At 39.9% G+C, this 15014-nt stretch overlaps 1 protein-coding gene and 61 non-coding genes across 62 annotated transcripts in view; all 62 read right to left on the reverse strand.

Moving 5' to 3' along the window:
* Positions 1-15014, reverse strand: part of LOC145261102 (neuropeptide FF receptor 1-like) — a 152876-nt gene that overhangs the window by 102067 nt on the left and 35795 nt on the right. The gene's annotated exons all lie outside the window — the stretch shown is intronic.
* Positions 15-88, reverse strand: Trnan-guu (transfer RNA asparagine (anticodon GUU)). Its single transcript has one exon. It is a non-coding gene; the product is annotated as a tRNA-Asn (tRNA).
* Trnan-guu (transfer RNA asparagine (anticodon GUU)) lies at positions 236-309 on the reverse strand. Its single transcript has one exon. It is a non-coding gene; the product is annotated as a tRNA-Asn (tRNA).
* On the reverse strand, positions 457-530 carry Trnan-guu (transfer RNA asparagine (anticodon GUU)). Its single transcript has one exon. It is a non-coding gene; the product is annotated as a tRNA-Asn (tRNA).
* Trnan-guu (transfer RNA asparagine (anticodon GUU)) lies at positions 678-751 on the reverse strand. The gene has a single exon. It is a non-coding gene; the product is annotated as a tRNA-Asn (tRNA).
* Trnan-guu (transfer RNA asparagine (anticodon GUU)) lies at positions 899-972 on the reverse strand. The gene has a single exon. It is a non-coding gene; the product is annotated as a tRNA-Asn (tRNA).
* Trnan-guu (transfer RNA asparagine (anticodon GUU)) lies at positions 1120-1193 on the reverse strand. The gene has a single exon. It is a non-coding gene; the product is annotated as a tRNA-Asn (tRNA).
* Trnan-guu (transfer RNA asparagine (anticodon GUU)) lies at positions 1341-1414 on the reverse strand. The gene has a single exon. It is a non-coding gene; the product is annotated as a tRNA-Asn (tRNA).
* Trnan-guu (transfer RNA asparagine (anticodon GUU)) lies at positions 1562-1635 on the reverse strand. The gene has a single exon. It is a non-coding gene; the product is annotated as a tRNA-Asn (tRNA).
* Positions 1783-1856, reverse strand: Trnan-guu (transfer RNA asparagine (anticodon GUU)). The gene has a single exon. It is a non-coding gene; the product is annotated as a tRNA-Asn (tRNA).
* Trnan-guu (transfer RNA asparagine (anticodon GUU)) lies at positions 2004-2077 on the reverse strand. Its single transcript has one exon. It is a non-coding gene; the product is annotated as a tRNA-Asn (tRNA).
* Positions 2225-2298, reverse strand: Trnan-guu (transfer RNA asparagine (anticodon GUU)). Its single transcript has one exon. It is a non-coding gene; the product is annotated as a tRNA-Asn (tRNA).
* Positions 2446-2519, reverse strand: Trnan-guu (transfer RNA asparagine (anticodon GUU)). The gene has a single exon. It is a non-coding gene; the product is annotated as a tRNA-Asn (tRNA).
* On the reverse strand, positions 2667-2740 carry Trnan-guu (transfer RNA asparagine (anticodon GUU)). The gene has a single exon. It is a non-coding gene; the product is annotated as a tRNA-Asn (tRNA).
* Positions 2888-2961, reverse strand: Trnan-guu (transfer RNA asparagine (anticodon GUU)). Its single transcript has one exon. It is a non-coding gene; the product is annotated as a tRNA-Asn (tRNA).
* Positions 3109-3182, reverse strand: Trnan-guu (transfer RNA asparagine (anticodon GUU)). The gene has a single exon. It is a non-coding gene; the product is annotated as a tRNA-Asn (tRNA).
* Trnan-guu (transfer RNA asparagine (anticodon GUU)) lies at positions 3330-3403 on the reverse strand. The gene has a single exon. It is a non-coding gene; the product is annotated as a tRNA-Asn (tRNA).
* Trnan-guu (transfer RNA asparagine (anticodon GUU)) lies at positions 3551-3624 on the reverse strand. Its single transcript has one exon. It is a non-coding gene; the product is annotated as a tRNA-Asn (tRNA).
* Trnan-guu (transfer RNA asparagine (anticodon GUU)) lies at positions 3772-3845 on the reverse strand. The gene has a single exon. It is a non-coding gene; the product is annotated as a tRNA-Asn (tRNA).
* Positions 3993-4066, reverse strand: Trnan-guu (transfer RNA asparagine (anticodon GUU)). Its single transcript has one exon. It is a non-coding gene; the product is annotated as a tRNA-Asn (tRNA).
* On the reverse strand, positions 4214-4287 carry Trnan-guu (transfer RNA asparagine (anticodon GUU)). The gene has a single exon. It is a non-coding gene; the product is annotated as a tRNA-Asn (tRNA).
* Positions 4435-4508, reverse strand: Trnan-guu (transfer RNA asparagine (anticodon GUU)). The gene has a single exon. It is a non-coding gene; the product is annotated as a tRNA-Asn (tRNA).
* Positions 4656-4729, reverse strand: Trnan-guu (transfer RNA asparagine (anticodon GUU)). Its single transcript has one exon. It is a non-coding gene; the product is annotated as a tRNA-Asn (tRNA).
* On the reverse strand, positions 4877-4950 carry Trnan-guu (transfer RNA asparagine (anticodon GUU)). Its single transcript has one exon. It is a non-coding gene; the product is annotated as a tRNA-Asn (tRNA).
* Trnan-guu (transfer RNA asparagine (anticodon GUU)) lies at positions 5098-5171 on the reverse strand. Its single transcript has one exon. It is a non-coding gene; the product is annotated as a tRNA-Asn (tRNA).
* Trnan-guu (transfer RNA asparagine (anticodon GUU)) lies at positions 5319-5392 on the reverse strand. The gene has a single exon. It is a non-coding gene; the product is annotated as a tRNA-Asn (tRNA).
* Trnan-guu (transfer RNA asparagine (anticodon GUU)) lies at positions 5540-5613 on the reverse strand. The gene has a single exon. It is a non-coding gene; the product is annotated as a tRNA-Asn (tRNA).
* Positions 5761-5834, reverse strand: Trnan-guu (transfer RNA asparagine (anticodon GUU)). The gene has a single exon. It is a non-coding gene; the product is annotated as a tRNA-Asn (tRNA).
* Positions 5982-6055, reverse strand: Trnan-guu (transfer RNA asparagine (anticodon GUU)). Its single transcript has one exon. It is a non-coding gene; the product is annotated as a tRNA-Asn (tRNA).
* Positions 6203-6276, reverse strand: Trnan-guu (transfer RNA asparagine (anticodon GUU)). The gene has a single exon. It is a non-coding gene; the product is annotated as a tRNA-Asn (tRNA).
* Positions 6424-6497, reverse strand: Trnan-guu (transfer RNA asparagine (anticodon GUU)). The gene has a single exon. It is a non-coding gene; the product is annotated as a tRNA-Asn (tRNA).
* On the reverse strand, positions 6645-6718 carry Trnan-guu (transfer RNA asparagine (anticodon GUU)). Its single transcript has one exon. It is a non-coding gene; the product is annotated as a tRNA-Asn (tRNA).
* Positions 6866-6939, reverse strand: Trnan-guu (transfer RNA asparagine (anticodon GUU)). The gene has a single exon. It is a non-coding gene; the product is annotated as a tRNA-Asn (tRNA).
* Positions 7087-7160, reverse strand: Trnan-guu (transfer RNA asparagine (anticodon GUU)). Its single transcript has one exon. It is a non-coding gene; the product is annotated as a tRNA-Asn (tRNA).
* Positions 7308-7381, reverse strand: Trnan-guu (transfer RNA asparagine (anticodon GUU)). The gene has a single exon. It is a non-coding gene; the product is annotated as a tRNA-Asn (tRNA).
* Positions 7529-7602, reverse strand: Trnan-guu (transfer RNA asparagine (anticodon GUU)). The gene has a single exon. It is a non-coding gene; the product is annotated as a tRNA-Asn (tRNA).
* Positions 7750-7823, reverse strand: Trnan-guu (transfer RNA asparagine (anticodon GUU)). Its single transcript has one exon. It is a non-coding gene; the product is annotated as a tRNA-Asn (tRNA).
* Positions 7971-8044, reverse strand: Trnan-guu (transfer RNA asparagine (anticodon GUU)). The gene has a single exon. It is a non-coding gene; the product is annotated as a tRNA-Asn (tRNA).
* On the reverse strand, positions 8191-8264 carry Trnan-guu (transfer RNA asparagine (anticodon GUU)). The gene has a single exon. It is a non-coding gene; the product is annotated as a tRNA-Asn (tRNA).
* Positions 8412-8485, reverse strand: Trnan-guu (transfer RNA asparagine (anticodon GUU)). The gene has a single exon. It is a non-coding gene; the product is annotated as a tRNA-Asn (tRNA).
* Trnan-guu (transfer RNA asparagine (anticodon GUU)) lies at positions 8633-8706 on the reverse strand. Its single transcript has one exon. It is a non-coding gene; the product is annotated as a tRNA-Asn (tRNA).
* On the reverse strand, positions 8854-8927 carry Trnan-guu (transfer RNA asparagine (anticodon GUU)). Its single transcript has one exon. It is a non-coding gene; the product is annotated as a tRNA-Asn (tRNA).
* On the reverse strand, positions 9075-9148 carry Trnan-auu (transfer RNA asparagine (anticodon AUU)). Its single transcript has one exon. It is a non-coding gene; the product is annotated as a tRNA-Asn (tRNA).
* Positions 9296-9369, reverse strand: Trnan-guu (transfer RNA asparagine (anticodon GUU)). Its single transcript has one exon. It is a non-coding gene; the product is annotated as a tRNA-Asn (tRNA).
* Trnan-guu (transfer RNA asparagine (anticodon GUU)) lies at positions 9517-9590 on the reverse strand. The gene has a single exon. It is a non-coding gene; the product is annotated as a tRNA-Asn (tRNA).
* On the reverse strand, positions 9738-9811 carry Trnan-guu (transfer RNA asparagine (anticodon GUU)). The gene has a single exon. It is a non-coding gene; the product is annotated as a tRNA-Asn (tRNA).
* Trnan-guu (transfer RNA asparagine (anticodon GUU)) lies at positions 9959-10032 on the reverse strand. Its single transcript has one exon. It is a non-coding gene; the product is annotated as a tRNA-Asn (tRNA).
* Positions 10180-10253, reverse strand: Trnan-guu (transfer RNA asparagine (anticodon GUU)). Its single transcript has one exon. It is a non-coding gene; the product is annotated as a tRNA-Asn (tRNA).
* On the reverse strand, positions 10401-10474 carry Trnan-guu (transfer RNA asparagine (anticodon GUU)). Its single transcript has one exon. It is a non-coding gene; the product is annotated as a tRNA-Asn (tRNA).
* Trnan-guu (transfer RNA asparagine (anticodon GUU)) lies at positions 10622-10695 on the reverse strand. Its single transcript has one exon. It is a non-coding gene; the product is annotated as a tRNA-Asn (tRNA).
* Trnan-guu (transfer RNA asparagine (anticodon GUU)) lies at positions 10842-10915 on the reverse strand. The gene has a single exon. It is a non-coding gene; the product is annotated as a tRNA-Asn (tRNA).
* On the reverse strand, positions 11063-11136 carry Trnan-guu (transfer RNA asparagine (anticodon GUU)). Its single transcript has one exon. It is a non-coding gene; the product is annotated as a tRNA-Asn (tRNA).
* On the reverse strand, positions 11506-11579 carry Trnan-guu (transfer RNA asparagine (anticodon GUU)). Its single transcript has one exon. It is a non-coding gene; the product is annotated as a tRNA-Asn (tRNA).
* Positions 11727-11800, reverse strand: Trnan-guu (transfer RNA asparagine (anticodon GUU)). The gene has a single exon. It is a non-coding gene; the product is annotated as a tRNA-Asn (tRNA).
* On the reverse strand, positions 12169-12241 carry Trnan-guu (transfer RNA asparagine (anticodon GUU)). The gene has a single exon. It is a non-coding gene; the product is annotated as a tRNA-Asn (tRNA).
* On the reverse strand, positions 12390-12463 carry Trnan-guu (transfer RNA asparagine (anticodon GUU)). The gene has a single exon. It is a non-coding gene; the product is annotated as a tRNA-Asn (tRNA).
* Trnan-guu (transfer RNA asparagine (anticodon GUU)) lies at positions 12610-12683 on the reverse strand. The gene has a single exon. It is a non-coding gene; the product is annotated as a tRNA-Asn (tRNA).
* Positions 13052-13125, reverse strand: Trnan-guu (transfer RNA asparagine (anticodon GUU)). Its single transcript has one exon. It is a non-coding gene; the product is annotated as a tRNA-Asn (tRNA).
* Positions 13273-13346, reverse strand: Trnan-guu (transfer RNA asparagine (anticodon GUU)). The gene has a single exon. It is a non-coding gene; the product is annotated as a tRNA-Asn (tRNA).
* Trnan-guu (transfer RNA asparagine (anticodon GUU)) lies at positions 13936-14008 on the reverse strand. The gene has a single exon. It is a non-coding gene; the product is annotated as a tRNA-Asn (tRNA).
* On the reverse strand, positions 14156-14229 carry Trnan-guu (transfer RNA asparagine (anticodon GUU)). Its single transcript has one exon. It is a non-coding gene; the product is annotated as a tRNA-Asn (tRNA).
* Positions 14598-14671, reverse strand: Trnan-guu (transfer RNA asparagine (anticodon GUU)). The gene has a single exon. It is a non-coding gene; the product is annotated as a tRNA-Asn (tRNA).

Genomic DNA, 15014 nt, shown 5'->3' on the forward strand with positions numbered 1-15014 from the left:
ATAAAAGGTGACATCGCCCCCGGGTGGATTCGAACCACCAACCTTTCGGTTAACAGCCGAACGCGCTAACCGGTTGCGCCACGAAGGCAGGTGACGACAGTCTTTCACAACATAAAATTAATTGTCTCAAGTTTTCAGAATTTCAGAAAACTATAAAACAACGAAATATTACGCGTTAGATTGAAAGGAATCTGGAGATTTTTAGGTAATAATAAGTAGATATAAAAGGTGACATCGCCCCCGGGTGGATTCGAACCACCAACCTTTCGGTTAACAGCCGAACGCGCTAACCGGTTGCGCCACGAAGGCAGGTGACGACAGTTTTTCACAACATAAAATTGATTGTCTCAACTTTTCAGAATTTCAGAAAACTATAAAACAAAGAAATATTACGCGTTAGATTGAAAGGAATCTGGAGATTTTTAGGTAATAATAAGTAGATATAAAATGTGACATCGCCCCCGGGTGGATTCGAACCACCAACCTTTCGGTTAACAGCCGAACGCGCTAACCGGTTGCGCCACGAAGGCAGGTGACGACAGTTTTTCACAACATAAAATTGATTGTCTCAAGTTTTCAGAATTTCAGAAAACTATAAAACAACGAAATATTACGCGTTAGATTGAAAGGAATCTGGAGATTTTTAGGTAATAATAAGTAGATATAAAAGGTGACATCGCCCCCGGGTGGATTCGAACCACCAACCTTTCGGTTAACAGCCGAACGCGCTAACCGGTTGCGCCACGAAGGCAGGTGACGACAGTTTTTCACAACATAAAATTGATTGTCTCAAGTTTTCAGAATTTCAGAAAACTATAAAACAAAGAAATATTACGCGTTAGATTGAAAGCAATCTGGAGATTTTTAGGTAATAATAAGTAGATTTAAAATGTGACATCGCCCCCGGGTGGATTCGAACCACCAACCTTTCGGTTAACAGCCGAACGCGCTAACCGGTTGCGCCACGAAGGCAGGTGACGACAGTTTTTCAGAACATACAATTGATTGACTCAAGTTTTCAGAATTTCAGAAAACTATAAAACAACGAAATATTACGCGTTAGATTGAAAGGAATCTGGAGATTTTTAGGTAATAATAAGTAGATATAAAAGGTGACATCGCCCCCGGGTGGATTCGAACCACCAACCTTTCGGTTAACAGCCGAACGCGCTAACCGGTTGCGCCACGAAGGCAGGTGACGACAGTTTTTCACAACATAAAATTGATGTTCTAAACTTTTCAGAATTTCAGAAAACTATAAAACAAAGAAATATTACGCGTTAGATTGAAAGGAATCTGGAGATTTTTAGGTAATAATAAGTAGATATAAAATGTGACATCGCCCCCGGGTGGATTCGAACCACCAACCTTTCGGTTAACAGCCGAACGCGCTAACCGGTTGCTCCACGAAGGCAGGTGACGACAGTTTTTCACAACATAAAATTGATTGTCTAAAGTTTCCAGAATTTCAGAAAACTATAAAACAAAGAAATATTACGCGTTAGATTGAAAGGAATCTGGAGATTTTTAGGTAATAATAAGTAGATATAAAAGGTGACATCGCCCCCGGGTGGATTCGAACCACCAACCTTTCGGTTAACAGCCGAATGCGCTAACCGGTTGCGCCACGAAGGCAGGTGACGATAGTTTTTCACAACATAAAATTGATTGTCTCAACTTTTCAGAATTTCAGAAAACTATAAAACAACGAAATATTACGCGTTAGATTGAAAGGAATCTGGAGATTTTTAGGTAATAATAAGTAGATATAAAAGGTGACATAACCCCCGGGTTGATTCGAACAACCAACCTTTCGGTTAACAGCCGAACGCGCTAACCGGTTGCGCCACGAAGGCAGGTGACGACAGTTTTTCACAACATAAAATTGATTATCTCAACTTTTCAGAATTTCAGAAAACTATAAAACAAAGAAATATTACGCGTTAGATTGAAAAGAATCTGGAGATTTTTAGGTAATAATAAGTAGATATAAAAGATGACATCGCCCCCGGGTGGATTCGAACCACCAACCTTTCGGTTAACAGCCGAACGCGCTAACCGGTTGCGCCACGAAGGCAGGTGACGACAGTTTTTCACAACATAAAATTGATTGTCTCAACTTTTCAGAATTTCAGAAAACTATAAAACAAAGAAATATTACGCGTTAGATTGAAAGGAATCTGGAGATTTTTAGGTAATAATAAGTAGATTTAAAATGTGACATCGCCCCCGGGTGTATTCGAACCACCAACCTTTCGGTTAACAGCCGAACGCGCTAACCGGTTGCGCCACGAAGGCAGGTGACGATAGTTTTTCACAACATAAAATTGATGTTCTCAACTTTTCAGAATTTCAGAAAACTATAAAACAAAGAAATATTACGCGTTAGATTGAAAGGAATCTGGAGATTTTTAGGTAATAATAAGTAGATATAAAAGGTGACATCGCCCCCGGGTGGATTCGAACCACCAACCTTTCGGTTAACAGCCGAACGCGCTAACCGGTTGCGCCACGAAGGCAGGTGACGACAGTTTTTCACAACATAAAATTGATGTTCTCAACTTTTCAGAATTTCAGAAAACTATAAAACAAAGAAATATTACGCGTTAGATTGAAAGGAATCTGGAGATTTTTAGGTAATAATAAGTAGATATAAAATGTGCCATCGCCCCCGGGTGGATTCGAACCACCAACCTTTCGGTTAACAGCCGAACGCGCTAACCGGTTGCTCCACGAAGGCAGGTGACGACAGTTTTTCACAACATAAAATTGATTGTCTCAAGTTTTCAGAATTTCAGAAAACTATAAAACAAAGAAATATTACGCGTTAGATTGAAAGGAATCTGGAGATTTTTAGGTAATAATAAGTAGATATAAAAGGTGACATCGCCCCCGGGTTGATTCGAACCACCAACCTTTCGGTTAACAGCCGAACGCGCTAACCGGTTGCGCCACGAAGGCAGGTGACGACAGTTTTTCACAACATAAAATTGATTGTCTCAACTTTTCAGAATTTCAGAAAACTATAAAACAAAGAAATATTACGCGTTAGATTGAAAAGAATCTGGAGATTTTTAGGTAATAATAAGTAGATATAAAAGATGACATCGCCCCCGGGTGGATTCGAACCACCAACCTTTCGGTTAACAGCCGAACGCGCTAACCGGTTGCGCCACGAAGGCAGGTGACGACAGTTTTTCACAACATAAAATTGATGTTCTAAACTTTTCAGAATTTCAGAAAACTATAAAACAAAGAAATATTACGCGTTAGATTGAAAGGAATCTGGAGATTTTTAGGTAATAATAAGTAGATATAAAATGTGACATCGCCCCCGGGTGGATTCGAACCACCAACCTTTCGGTTAACAGCCGAACGCGCTAACCGGTTGCTCCACGAAGGCAGGTGACGACAGTTTTTCACAACATAAAATTGATTGTCTAAAGTTTCCAGAATTTCAGAAAACTATAAAACAAAGAAATATTACGCGTTAGATTGAAAGGAATCTGGAGATTTTTAGGTAATAATAAGTAGATATAAAAGGTGACATCGCCCCCGGGTGGATTCGAACCACCAACCTTTCGGTTAACAGCCGAATGCGCTAACCGGTTGCGCCACGAAGGCAGGTGACGATAGTTTTTCACAACATAAAATTGATTGTCTCAACTTTTCAGAATTTCAGAAAACTATAAAACAACGAAATATTACGCGTTAGATTGAAAGGAATCTGGAGATTTTTAGGTAATAATAAGTAGATATAAAAGGTGACATCGCTCCCGGGTTGATTCGAACAACCAACCTTTCGGTTAACAGCCGAACGCGCTAACCGGTTGCGCCACGAAGGCAGGTGACGACAGTTTTTCACAACATAAAATTGATTATCTCAACTTTTCAGAATTTCAGAAAACTATAAAACAAAGAAATATTACGCGTTAGATTGAAAAGAATCTGGAGATTTTTAGGTAATAATAAGTAGATATAAAAGATGACATCGCCCCCGGGTGGATTCGAACCACCAACCTTTCGGTTAACAGCCGAACGCGCTAACCGGTTGCGCCACGAAGGCAGGTGACGACAGTTTTTCACAACATAAAATTGATTGTCTCAACTTTTCAGAATTTCAGAAAACTATAAAACAAAGAAATATTACGCGTTAGATTGAAAGGAATCTGGAGATTTTTAGGTAATAATAAGTAGATTTAAAATGTGACATCGCCCCCGGGTGGATTCGAACCACCAACCTTTCGGTTAACAGCCGAACGCGCTAACCGGTTGCGCCACGAAGGAAGGTGACGACAGTTTTTCACAACATAAAATTGATGTTCTCAACTTTTCAGAATTTAAGAAAACTATAAAACAAAGAAATATTACGCGTTAGATTGAAAGGAATCTGGAGATTTTTAGGTAATAATAAGTAGATATAAAAGGTGACATCGCCCCCGGGTGGATTCGAACCACCAACCTTTCGGTTAACAGCCGAACGCGCTAACCGGTTGCGCCACGAAGGCAGGTGACGACAGTTTTTCACAACATAAAATTGATTGTCTCAACTTTTCAGAATTTCAGAAAACTATAAAACAAAGAAATATTACGCGTTAGATTGAAAGGAATCTGGAGATTTTTAGGTAATAATAAGTAGATTTAAAATGTGACATCGCCCCCGGGTGGATTCGAACCACCAACCTTTCGGTTAACAGCCGAACGCGCTAACCGGTTGCGCCACGAAGGAAGGTGACGACAGTTTTTCACAACATAAAATTGATGTTCTCAACTTTTCAGAATTTAAGAAAACTATAAAACAAAGAAATATTACGCGTTAGATTGAAAGGAATCTGGAGATTTTTAGGTAATAATAAGTAGATATAAAAGGTGACATCGCCCCCGGGTGGATTCGAACCACCAACCTTTCGGTTAACAGCCGAACGCGCTAACCGGTTGCGCCACGAAGGCAGGTGACGACAGTTTTTCACAACATAAAATTGATGTTCTCAACTTTTCAGAATTTCAGAAAACTATAAAACAAAGAAATATTACGCGTTAGATTGAAAGGAATCTGGAGATTTTTAGGTAATAATAAGTAGATATAAAATGTGCCATCGCCCCCGGGTGGATTCGAACCACCAACCTTTCGGTTAACAGCCGAACGCGCTAACCGTTTGCTCCACGAAGGCAGGTGACGACAGTTTTTCACAACATAAAATTGATTGTCTCAAGTTTTCAGAATTTCAGAAAACTATAAAACAAAGAAATATTACGCGTTAGATTGAAAGGAATCTGGAGATTTTTAGGTAATAATAAGTAGATATAAAAGGTGACGTCGCCCCCGGGTTGATTCGAACCACCAACCTTTCGGTTAACAGCCGAACGCGCTAACCGGTTGCGCCACGAAGGCAGGTGACGACAGTTTTTCACAACATAAAATTGATTGTCTCAACTTTTCAGAATTTCAGAAAACTATAAAACAAAGAAATATTACGCGTTAGATTGAAAAGAATCTGGAGATTTTTAGGTAATAATAAGTAGATATAAAAGATGACATCGCCCCCGGGTGGATTCGAACCACCAACCTTTCGGTTAACAGCCGAACGCGCTAACCGGTTGCGCCAAGAAGGCAGGTGACGACAGTTTTTCACAACATAAAATTGATTGTCTCAACTTTTCAGAATTTCAGAAAACTATAAAACAAAGAAATATTACGCGTTAGATTGAAAGGAATCTGGAGATTTTTAGGTAATAATAAGTAGATTTAAAATGTGACATCGCCCCCGGGTGGATTCGAACCACCAACCTTTCGGTTAACAGCCGAACGCGCTAACCGGTTGCGCCACGAAGGCAGGTGACGACAGTTTTTCACAACATAAAATTGATTGTCTCAACTTTTCAGAATTTCAGAAAACTATAAAACAACGAAATATTACGCGTTAGATTGAAAGGAATCTGGAGATTTTTAGGTAATAATAAGTAGATATAAAAGGTGACATCGCCCCCGGGTGGATTCGAACCACCAACCTTTCGGTTAACAGCCGAACGCGCTAACCGGTTGCGCCACGAAGGCAGGTGACGACAGTTTTTCACAACATAAAATTGATGTTCTCAACTTTTCAGAATTTCAGAAAACTATAAAACAAAGAAATATTACGCGTTAGATTGAAAGGAATCTGGAGATTTTTAGGTAATAATAAGTAGATATAAAATGTGCCATCGCCCCCGGGTGGATTCGAACCACCAACCTTTCGGCTAACAGCCGAACGCGCTAACCGGTTGCTCCACGAAGGCAGGTGACGACAGTTTTTCACAACATAAAATTGATTGTCTCAAGTTTTCAGAATTTCAGAAAACTATAAAACAAAGAAATATTACGCGTTAGATTGAAAGGAATCTGGAGATTTTTAGGTAATAATAAGTAGATATAAAAGGTGACATCGCCCCCGGGTGGATTCGAACCACCAACCTTTCGGTTAACAGCCGAACGCGCTAACCGGTTGCGCCACGAAGGCAGGTGACGACAGTTTTTCACAACATAAAATTGATTGTCTCAACTTTTCAGAATTTCAGAAAACTATAAAACAAAGAAATATTACGCGTTAGATTGAAAGGAATCTGGAGATTTTTAGGTAATAATAAGTAGATATAAAAGATGACACCGCCCCCGGGTGGATTCGAACCACCAACCTTTCGGTTAACAGCCGAACGCGCTAACCGGTTGCGCCACGAAAGCAGGTGACGACAGTTTTTCACAACATAAAATTGATTGTCTCAACTTTTCAGAATTTCAGAAAACTATAAAACAAAGAAATATTACGCGTTAGATTGAAAGGAATCTGGAGATTTTTAGGTAATAATAAGTAGATTTAAAATGTGACATCGCCCCCGGGTGGATTCGAACCACCAACCTTTCGGTTAACAGCCGAACGCGCTAACCGGTTGCGCCACGAAGGCAGGTGACGACAGTTTTTCACAACATAAAATTGATTGTCTCAACTTTTCAGAATTTCAGAAAACTATAAAACAACGAAATATTACGCGTTAGATTGAAAGGAATCTGGAGATTTTTAGGTAATAATAAGTAGATATAAAAGGTGAACTCGCCCCTGGGTGGATTCGAACCACCAACCTTTCGGTTAACAGCCGAACGCGCTAACCGGTTGCGCCACGAAGGCAGGTGACGACAGTTTTTCACAACATAAAATTGATTGTCTCAACTTTTCAGAATTTCAGAAAACTATAAAACAAAGAAATATTACGCGTTAGATTGAAAGAAATCTGGAGATTTTTAGGTAATAATAAGTAGATATAAAAGGTGCCATCGCCCCCGGGTGGATTCGAACCACCAACCTTTCGGTTAACAGCCGAACGCGCTAACCGGTTGCGCCACGAAGGCAGGTGACGACAGTTTTTCACAACATAAAATTGATTGTCTCAACTTTTCAGAATTTCAGAAAACTATAAAACAACGAAATATTACGCGTTAGATTGAAAGGAATCTGGAGATTTTTAGGTAATAATAAGTAGATATAAAATGTGACATCGCCCCCGGGTGGATTCGAACCACCAACCTTTCGGTTAACAGCCGAACGCGCTAACCGGTTGCGCCACGAAGGCAGGTGACGACAGTTTTTCACAACATAAAATTGATTGTCTCAAGTTTTCAGAATTTCAGAAAACTATAAAACAACGAAATATTACGCGTTAGATTGAAAGGAATCTGGAGATTTTTAGGTAATAATAAGTAGATATAAAAGGTGACATCGCCCCCGGGTGGATTCGAACCACCAACCTTTCGGTTAACAGCTGAACGCGCTAACCGGTTGCGCCACGAAGGCAGGTGACGACAGTTTTTCACAACATAAAATTGATTGTCTCAAGTTTTCAGAATTTCAGAAAACTCTAAAACAACGAAATATTACGCGTTAGATTGAAAGGAATCTGGAGATTTTTAGGTAATAATAAGTAGATATAAAAGGTGACATCGCCCCCGGGTGGATTCGAACCACCAACCTTTCGGTTAACAGCCGAACGCGCTAACCGGTTGCGCCACGAAGGCAGGTGACGACAGTTTTTCACAACATAAAATTGATTGTCTCAACTTTTCAGAATTTCAGAAAACTATAAAACAAAGAAATATTACGCGTTAGATTGAAAGAAATCTGGAGATTTTTAGGTAATAATAAGTAGATATAAAAGGTACATCGCCCCCGGGTGGATTCGAACCACCAACCTTTCGGTTAACAGCCGAACGCGCTAACCGGTTGCGCCACGAAGGCAGGTGACGACAGTTTTTCACAACATAAAATTGATGGTCTCAAGTTTTCAGAATTTCAGAAAACTATAAAACAACGAAATATTACGCGTTAGATTGAAAGGAATCTGGAGATTTTTAGGTAATAATAAGTAGATTTCTAATGTGACATCGCCCCCGGGTGGATTCGAACCACCAACCTTTCGGTTAACAGCCGAACGCGCTAACCGGTTGCGCCACGAAGGCAGGTGACGACAGATTTTCACAACATAAAATTGATTGTCTCAAGTTTTCAGAATTTCAGAAAACTATAAAACAACGAAATATTACGCGTTAGATTGAAAGGAATCTGGAGATTTTTAAGTAATAATAAGTAGATATAAAAGGTGACATCGCCCCCGGGTGGATTCGAACCACCAACCTTTCGGTTAACAGCCGAACGCGCTAACCGGTTGCGCCACGAAGGCAGGTGACGACAGTTTTTCACAACATAAAATTGATTGTCTCAACTTTTCAGAATTTCAGAAAACTATAAAACAAAGAAATATTACGCGTTAGATTGAAAGAAATCTGGAGATTTTTAGGTAATAATAAGTAGATATAAAAGGTGACATCGCCCCCGGGTGGATTCGAACCACCAACCTTTCGGTTAACAGCCGAACGCGCTAACCGGTTGCGCCACGAAGGCAGGTGACGACAGTTTTTCACAACATAAAATTGATTGTCTCAACTTTTCAGAATTTCAGAAAACTATAAAACAACGAAATATTACGCGTTAGATTGAAAGGAATCTGGAGATGTTTAGGTAATAATAAGTAGATATAAAAGGTGACATCGCCCCCGGGTGGGTTCGAACCACCAACCTTTCGGTTAATAGCCGAACGCGCTAACCGGTTGCGCCACGAAGGCAGGTGACGACAGTTTTTCACAACATAAAATTGATTGTCTCAACTTTTCAGAATTTCAGAAAACTATAAAACAAAGAAATATTACGCGTTAGATTGAAAGGAATCTGGAGATTTTTAGGTAATAATAAGTAGATTTAAAATGTGACATAGCCCCCGGGTGGATTCGAACCACCAACCTTTCGGTTAACAGCCGAACGCGCTAACCGGTTGCGCCACGAAGGCAGGTGACGACAGTTTTTCAGAACATAAAATTGATTGTCTCAACTTTTCAGACTTTCAGAAAACTATAAAACAAATAAATATTACGCGTTAGATTGAAAGGAATCTGGAGATTTTTAGGTAATAATAAGTAGATATAAAAGGTGACATCGCCCCCGGGTGGATTCGAACCACCAACCTTTCGGTTAACAGCCGAACGCGCTCACCGGTTGCGCCACGAAGGCAGGTGACGACAGTTTTTCACAACATAAAATTGATTGTCTCAACTTTTCAGAATTTCAGAAAACTATAAAACAACGAAATATTACGCGTTAGATTGAAAGGAATCTGGAGATTTTTAGGTAATGATAAGTAGATATAAAAGGTGACATCGCCCCCGGGTAGATTCGAACCACCAACCTTACGGTTAACAGCCGAACGCGCTAACCGGTTGCGCCACGAAGGCAGGTGACGACAGTTTTTCAGAACATACAATTGATTGTCTCAAGTTTTCAGAATTTCAGAAAACTATAAAACAACGAAATATTACGCGTTTGATTGAAAGGAATCTGGAGATTTTTAGGTAATAATAAGTAGATATAAAAGGTGACATCGCCCCCGGGTGGATTCGAACCACCAACCTTTCGGTTAACAGCCGAACGCGCTAACCGGTTGCGCCACGAAGGCAGGTGACGACAGTTTTTCACAACATAAAATTGATTGTCTCAAGTTTTCAGAATTTCAGAAAACTATAAAACAAAGAAATATTACGCGTTAGATTGAAAGGAATCAGGAGATTTTTAGGTAATAATAAGTAGATATAAAAGGTGACATCGCCCCCGGGTTGATTCGAACCACCAACCTTTCGGTTAACAGCCGAACGCGCTAACCGGTTGCGCCACGAAGGCAGGTGACGACAGTTTTTCACAACATAAAATTGATTGTCTCAAGTTTTCAGAATTTCAGAAAACTATAAAACAATGAAATATTACGCGTTAGATTGAAAGGAATCTGGAGATTTTTAGGTAATAATAAGTAGATATAACAGGTGACATCGCCCCCGGGTGGATTCGAACCACCAACCTTTCGGTTAACAGCCGAACGCGCTAACCGGTTGCGCCACGAAGGCAGGTGACGACAGTTTTTCACAACATAAAATTTATTGTCTCAAGTTTTCAGAATTTCAGAAAACTATAAAACAACGAAATATTACGCGTTAGATTGAAAGGAATCTGGAGATTTTTAGGTAATAATAAGTAGATATAGAAGGTGACATCGCCCCCGGGTGGATTCGCACCACCAACCTTTCGGTTAACAGCCGAACGCGCTAACCGGTTGCGCCACGAAGGCAGGTGACGACAGTTTTTCACAACATAAAATTGATTGTCTCAAGTTTTCAGAATTTCAGAAAACTATAAAACAAAAAATATTACGCGTTAGATTGAAAGGAATCTTGAGATTTTTAGGTAATAATAAGTAGATTTAAAAGGTGACATCGCCCCCGGGTGGATTCGAACCACCAACCTTTCGGTTAACAGCCGAACGCGCTCACCGGTTGCGCCACGAAGGCAGGTGACGACAGTTTTTCACAACATAAAATTGATTGTCTCAAGTTTTCAGAATTTCAGAAAACTATAAAACAAAGAAGTATTACGCATTAGATTGACAGGAATCTGGAGATTTTTAGGTAATAATAAGTAGATTTAAAATGTTACATCGCCCCCGGGCGGATTCGAACCACCAACCTTTCGGTTAACAGCCGAACGCGCTAACCGGTTGCGCCACGAAGGCAGGGGTACGACAGTTTTTCACAACATACAATTGATTGTCTCAAGTTGTCAGAATTTCAGAAAACTATAAAACAAAGAAATATTACGCGTTAGATTGAAAGAAATCTGGAGATTTTTAGGTAATAATAAGTAGATATAAAATGTGACATCGCCCCCGGGTGGATTCGAACCACTTACCTTTTGGTTAACAGCCGATCGCGCTAACCTGTTTCGCCACGAGGGCGGGTGACGGCAGTTTTTCACAACATACAATTGATTGTCTCAAGTGTTCAAAATGTAAGAAAACTATAAAACAAAGAAATATTACTATTTAGATTGAAAGGAATCTGGAGATTTTTAGGTAATAATAAGTAGATATAAAATGTGACAGCGCCCCCGGTTGGATTCGAACCACCAACCTTTCGGTTAACAGCCGAACGCGCTAACCGGTTGCGCCACGAAGGCAGGTGACGACAGTTTTTCACAACATAAAATAGATTGTCTCAAGTTTGCAGAATTTAAGAAAACTATAAAACAACGAAATATTACGCGTTAGATTGAAAGGAATCTGGAGATGTTTAGGTAATAATAAGTAGATATAAAATGTGACATCGCCCCCGGGTGGATTCGAACCACCAACCTTTCGGTTAACAGCCGAACGCGCTAACCGGTTGCGCCACGAATGCAGGTGACGACAGTTTTTCACAACATAAAATTGATTGTCTCAAGTTTTCAGAATTTAAGAAAACTATAAAACAACGAAATATTACGCGTTAGATTGAAAGGAATCTGGAGATTTTTAGGTAATAATAAGTAGATATAAAATCTGATATCGCCCCCGGGTGTATTCGAACCACCAACTTTTCGGTTAACAGCAGAACGCGCTAACCGGTTGCGCCACTAATGCAGGTGACGACAGTTGTTCACAACATAAAATTGATTGTCTCAAGTTTTCAGAATTCAAGAAAACTATAAAACAAAGAAATATTACGCATTAGATTGAAAGGAATCTGGAGATTTTTAGGTAATAATAAGTAGATATAAAATGTCACATCGCCCCGGGTGTATTCGAACCACCACCCTTTCGGTTAACAGCCGAACGCGCTAACCGGTTGCGCCACGAAGGCAGGTGACGACAGTTTTTCACAACATACAATTGATTTTCTCAAGTTTTCAGAATTTAAGAAAACTATAAAACAAAGAAATATTACGCGTTAGATTGAAAGGACTCTGGAGATTTTTTAGGTAATAATAAGTAGATTTAAAATGCGACATCGCCCCCGGGTGGATTCGAACCACCAACTTTTCGGTTAACAGCCGAACGCGCTAACCGGTTGCGCCACGAAGGCAGGTGACGACAGTTTTTCACAACATACAATTGATTGTCTCAAGTTTGCAGAATTTCAGAAAACTATAAAACAAGAAATATTACGCGTTAGATTGAAAGGAATCTGGAGATTTTTAGGTAATAATAAGTAGATTTAAAATGTGACATCGCCCCCGGGTTGATTCGAACCACCAACCTTTCGGTTAACAGCCGAACGCGCCAACCGGTTGCGCCACGAAGGCAGGTGACGACAGTTTTTCAGAACATACAATTGATTGTCTCAAGTTGTCAGAATTTCAGAAAACTATAAAACAAAGAAATATTACGCGTTAGATTGAAAGAAATCTGGAGATTTTTAGGTAATAATAAGTAGATATAAAATGTGACATCGCCCCCAGGTGGATTCGAACCACCAACCTTTTGGTTAACAGCCGATCGCGCTAACCTGTTTCGCCACGAGGGCGGGTGACGACAGTTTTTCACAACATACAATTGATTGTCTCAAGTGTTCAAAATGTAAGAAAACTATAAAACAAAGAAATATTACTATTTAGATTGAAAGGAATCTGGAGATTTTTAGGTAATAATAAGTAGATATAAAATGTGACAGCGCCCCCGGTTGGATTCGAACCACCAACCTTTCGGTTAACAGCCGAACGCGCTAACCGGTTGCGCCACGAAGGCAGGTGACGACAGTTTTTCACAACATAAAATAGATTGTCTCAAGTTTGCAGAATTTAAGAAAACTATAAAACAACGAAATATTACGCGTTAGATTGAAAGGAATCTGGAGATGTTTAGGTAATAATAAGTAGATATAAAATGTGACATCGCCCCCGGGTGGATTCGAACCACCAACCTTTCGGTTAACAGCCGAACGCGCTAACCGGTTGCGCCACGAATGCAGGTGACGACAGTTTTTCACAACATAAAATTGATTGTCTCAAGTTTTCAGAATTTAAGAAAACTATAAAACAACGAAATATTACGCGTTAGATTGAAAGGAATCTGGAGATTTTTAGGTAATAATAAGTAGATATAAAATCTGATATCGCCCCCGGGTGTATTCGAACCACCAACCTTTCGGTTAACAGCAGAACGCGCTAACCGGTTGCGCCACTAATGCAGGTGACGACAGTTGTTCACAACATAAAATTGATTGTCTCAAGTTTTCAGAATTTAAGAAAACTATAAAACAAAGAAATATTACGCATTAGATTGAAAGGAATCTGGAGATTTTTAGGTAATAATAAGTAGATTTAAAGTGTGACATAGCCCCCGGGTGGAGTCTAACGACCAACGTTCCGGTTAACAGCCGAACGCTCTAACCGGTTGCGCCACGAAGGCAGGTGACGACAGTTATTCAGAACATACAATTGATTGTCTCAAGTTTTCAGAATTTGAGAAAACTATAAAACAAAGATATATTACGCGTTAGATTGAAAGGACTCTGGAGATTTTTAGGTAATAATAAGTAGATATAAAATGTGACATCGCCCCGGGTGTATTCGAACCACCACCCTTTCGGTTAACAGCCGAACGCGCTAACCGGTTGCGCCACGAAGGCAGGTGACGACAGTTTTTAACAACATACAATTGATTTTCTCAAGTTTTCAGAATTTAAGAAAACTATAAAACAAAGAAATATTACGCGTTAGATTGAAAGGACTCTGGAGATTTTTAGGTAATAATAAGTAGATTTAAAATGCGACATCGCCCCCGGGTGGATTCGAACCACCAACTTTTCGGTTAACAGCCGAACGCGCTAACCGGTTGCGCCACGAAGGCAGGTGACGACAGTTTTTCACAACATACAATTGATTGTCTCAAGTTTGCAGAATTTCAGAAAACTATAAAACAAAGAAATATTACGCGTTAGATTGAAAGGAATCTGGAGATTTTTAGGTAATAATAAGTAGATTTAAAATGTTACATCGCCCTCGGGTGGATTCGAACCACCAACCTTTTGGTTAACAGCCGATCGCGCTAGCCTGTTTCGCCACGAGGGCGGGTGACGACAGTTTTTCACAACATACAGTTGATTGTCTCAAGTGTTCAAAATGTAAGAAAACTATAAAACAAAGAAATATTACTATTTAGATTGAAAAGAATCTGGAGATTTTTAGGTAATAATAAGTAGATTTAAAATGTGACATCGCCCCAGGGTTGATTCGAACCACCAACCTTTCGGTTAACAGCCGAACGCGCTAACCGGTTGCGCCACGAAGGCAGGTGACGACAGTTTTTCACAACATACAATTGATTGTCTGAAGTTTTCAGAATTTAAGAAAACTATAAAACAAAGAAATATTACGCGTTAGATTGAAAGGAATCTGGAGATTTTTAGGTAATAATAAATAGATTTAAAGTGTGACATAGCCCCCGGGTGGAGTCTAACGACCAACGTTCCGGTTAACAGCCGAACGCTCTAACCGGTTGCGCCACGAAGGCAGGTGACGACAGTTATTCAGAACATACAATTGATTGTCTCAAGTTTTCAGAATTTGAGAAAACTATAAAACAAAGATATATTACGCGTTAGATTGAAAGGACTCTGGAGATTTTTAGGTAAT

This window comes from Euprymna scolopes, chromosome 37 (assembly GCF_053919585.1).
Source record: "Euprymna scolopes isolate OS-2025 chromosome 37, ASM5391958v1, whole genome shotgun sequence".
NCBI lineage: Eukaryota > Metazoa > Mollusca > Cephalopoda > Sepiida > Sepiolidae > Euprymna > Euprymna scolopes.